The sequence below is a fragment of the Myotis davidii genome, unplaced genomic scaffold, assembly GCF_000327345.1.
Source record: "Myotis davidii unplaced genomic scaffold, ASM32734v1 scaffold247, whole genome shotgun sequence".
NCBI classification, from domain to species: domain Eukaryota; kingdom Metazoa; phylum Chordata; class Mammalia; order Chiroptera; family Vespertilionidae; genus Myotis; species Myotis davidii.
This window is the reverse complement of record NW_006299593.1, coordinates 392,339-396,292: the sequence shown is the minus strand read 5'-3', so window position 1 is coordinate 396,292 and position 3,954 is coordinate 392,339. Positions and strand designations below refer to the sequence as shown.

At 56.9% G+C, this 3,954-nt stretch overlaps 1 protein-coding gene across 2 annotated transcripts in view; it reads right to left on the bottom strand.

Moving 5' to 3' along the window:
• RAB11FIP5 (RAB11 family interacting protein 5 (class I)) overlaps positions 1 to 3,954 on the bottom strand; it is a 16,931-nt gene that overhangs the window by 8,605 nt on the left and 4,372 nt on the right. The window lies entirely within an intron of this gene.

Genomic DNA, 3,954 nt, shown 5'->3' with positions numbered 1-3,954 from the left:
CCCCCCCCCTGCCCCTGGATGAGGTGCCACATGCCACCCAGGCTGGGTTCAGGCACGTGTGTAGGCCAGCAGACAGAGGGAAAACCCAACATGTAACCTACATTAGGCACCCCCCAAGGAGGAAGATGCTGGGTGGAGTTCATTGAAGCCTCACACCAACCCTGGGAAGCAATAATCCCACTTTACAGGCAGGGCCCCAACCTAAACCAAGTGTTCTTTCCACTACCCCATGCTGAAGATTCCACTCAACACCAGAATTATGCCTGGGAGCCAATCAGAACGCGCCTCACATCCCTTCAGGACTGGCTTGGAGCGGGAGAGGCCAGAGAAAGGCCAGCCTGGTATCTGGCTGGACAAAGCCCTCACGATCAGACATGACTGACTTTGCCAACCCCTCACAGAAACAGGAGTGATGCTGGGCTGCTGTCAGCCATGACAAGGCATCAGCACACAACTGTCCAAGGAGGACAGCAAGGCACTGCTGAGGACATCTGCTGTCAGGCGGCCACAGGGACCAGCACCGGGCAGACGGTGCTCTGCACCCCAGCACCCACAGGCCAGCCTGGAAAGCAGCTGGCTGGGAGTCGCCAGGGGCCTCCTGGGTTCCCCCCACCCCCCGCACAGATCCCTGGCTCCCCTGGAAAATCCATCCCATGGAAATGAGCCCCAAAATCCTGGAGAGCATTGGCTGGCTTGCACATGTCCCCTCCTCTCTGGGAGGGGGCATCCTCTGTACGTGCATCTTGTCTACAGTGTGCAGTGGGCTTTAGGGGTGTGGGCAGGGGCAGACTCTGAAACTAGAGCTCTCAGTTTCCCCAGGACACTCCCAGGACACAGACAGAGCCAGAAAGGACAGTCAGGACCCAGCACCCCAAACCCAGTCTGACTGCGACTTGCAGCTGCCTTGTAGCTGCCTTGTAGCTGCCCCCAAGTCAGATCCAGACTCCTGTGGCCTCACCTACTGAGCCTCATCTCCCAGGCCCGACTCTAAGCCCCAAGATCCCAATTCTTAATCCCTGCCCAAGTGGATACATCATGGGAACTTCTACACATCCATCTTCCCCTCAAGCTGCTGCCTTCCATGCAGAAGTCCTGGGGACGGGCCATGAGCTGGCAGAAGTCCTAAGGGCTACCGGTTAGACTAGAGGGGCATTACGGAAAGAGGCCAAGAAGTCTGGAGCTTACCAGGATTCTTCCAAGAACCAGGGCCCTGGACAGAGCAGGCCCCACACAGAGCTGGGCAGAGGTAGAGTCGGCCTGTCCACAAACACCGTGGGCAGGGGACGGGAAGGAGTGGGCTCAACCAGGGCAAAGGTGGGCTTCCCAACAGTCTGTAAGTCTGGGAGCCCAGTCCCCATCCTGGGTTTCGATTAAGAATCCAGCTTCCAGAGACTCTGCTGCCCCTATTTTTGCGCTACAATAAGTCCCCATCCGGGCGGGTTCTCAGTCTCATGCCACCACCTAGAGATGAAGGGGGAGGCTTCCCTGTCCCACTCTGCCTCTGTGGTTACAACACGGGAGGATCCTAGGCCTGGAGTCCCAACCTCTACAAACATCCCTTCTCCCCTCATTGCAGGCAGGCCCCAGGGCCAAGGCACACGCCTACCTTGGGGATTAAGGAAAGTGATGCACCACCACTACGTGAATCAGGACACCCCCTCCACTGAAGCACCCATGCCAGACACAGCCACCCTGTGGGCAGGTCTCAGCCCCACAGAGCAGGGCGGGGTCCTCTGAGCCACCACCTTCCCCAGTCTCCTTTATGACAAGTGGCCATAGGGGCCTGAGGGAAGAGGGCTCCATCAACGTTAAACAGCACCAGGCGCAGCCCCGGCTGGCCCTACTCACCCTTGCAGTTTGGGTTGGCAGTCGGAACTACAGGGCAGCAGGGAAGCAGGGAAGCAGGCTGGAGCCCCAGCCTAGGCTGGCAACGCCACTGGCTCCCCAGAGGTGCACACAAACCCGTTGGTATGGAACCGGCAAGCAGGTCTCCCTGGAGTAAGGAACTCCAGGTGCCTGGCCCAGCAGGCTCCCCAGAGCTGGACAGGCTCCCTCTAAGAACATCCATCCGTCCCTCCTACCTAGCAATACACCCCTCCCCAGCCTAGCTCACCCTTGATCCATGAGATGCCCATTCTGAAGGTTCTCACCTTAGAACATCCCCTCCCTACCATTCCACCTGGCAGATAGAGACACGTGCCCACATGTGCTTAGCTTTGCAGGTTATGCTCTGAAGATAGACATAAACACCTGCATCCCAGAACCCACCATGCCAGCCTAGCACAGTGCCGTGCTCCCATCAAGCAGTGGGGGCTTCAACGTATGCTGACTCATCTTCTAAGATCAAGAATTAGGCTAAGAAATCAGAAATCCAAATGGCTCTGCCCTCTCAAGCTATGGAAATAAAACTTTGGGGCCTGCAGGAACTTTCAAACAACTGGTTAAACCTGCCATTTAATGGAGGAATCACCTGTTCTCTCCAACAGCCCCCCTCTTCTTAAACCCTGGAACTGGCAACTCACTCTACCACGGGCCACCTCCGTGGCTGGTGGACGGCTCTTCCTTAGGCTGAGATGAGCTCTGTCTTTTTATTTCCACACCTTGACCCCAGAGATGACCTGGGATCTGCAAAGGCTCGCCTCCCGGCAGCTTCCCAAAAGGCTGCAGCCAGCCTTTGAGGTGTAACCAGCCCCAGCCAACGTGCCCTTCAGCCACCTCTCCTGAGGCATGAGCTGTCCTCTGCCTGCAATGTGCCCAATGGCCAGGAGACATGTCTGGGAGACTGGACACATTCTCTCCCATCATCTGGGCACAATGAGGTGACACAGTGGGGCCTGTGAGCTGTAAGTAGGGAACCACATAATTTATCTTCCAAACTGGAACATTTTAACTATGGTAGAGACACTATTAACTATGCCCGGGAAACAGGCACAAACAGGACGGATGGCCACACTAACTCAGTCACTGGGCACACAGCATAGTCACTCATTTACTCCGCTGAGAATGCGAGCTCTCCCGGTGGCCACTGCACCCTCCAGGCTCCTGGGGACTTTGTCCACCACCCCCGCTGAGGGGCTGGGGCGGAGGCAGAGATGGAGAAAGGCCACAGTACACTTGCATCTGTGCAGTTTCACTTTCCCCCGATTAAAACAATGTTTGTAGCTACCACTTGTGGAGGAGGGCAGGGGATAGAGTGGTCTGCCCTTGGGAAGCTGATGCTCTAAAAGGATCAGAAAGGGAGGAACAGACACAAAAACAAACCTGGACCTGGCAGGATAGCGCCCATGGTGGTGGTGGCCCTAAACACACACCAAGTAGCCTTCACTGCAGCTCAAAATGAACGGCTCACTGCAGGGCTGGGGAGTGGGAACGTGTCCAGTGGCCCTATGGGGCTTGGTGTCCGTTACCAATTCTCCCCTCCCCCGGACACACACACACTGGTAGGGGCCTAGTGTAACAGCCACAGAACCGGGCAAAGGAGGGGCCAGGTCAGGAACAACAGGAGGACTCTCTTCTCAGCCCTCAAGCCATTGTTTCCCCTCCTCCAGCCACTGCCTTCTCCCACCGCAGCAGCTTTTTTCTGGATACTTTGTGTCTAACACATACTGCTTCGGGTCTCTCCACAGGGCATCAGTGCCACCTGAGAGCACTAGAGGGCGCCGCTGCCCTTCCTCGTGAGGAACACCCAACAGAGCACAGGTGCAGCCCCAGGGCAGAGGCCCCCCAAACCTCTGAGCCTGTGAACAGCTTCGTGTCCCCAGCTGGGGATCCTGCAGCTATACTCAGGCAGGCAGTCCAGTTCTGGGTGTCTAACCTATTGCTTCCTGCAGTGAGTCAGCTCAGCTCTCCTATTCTCCTCAAAAGCCCTAGGCAAGCCTTCTGGGTAAGCACGGACCATTATTTTTTCCAGGCCAGCCTCCCCATCCCCTCAAGGCACACGGGCCCAGGGTGACA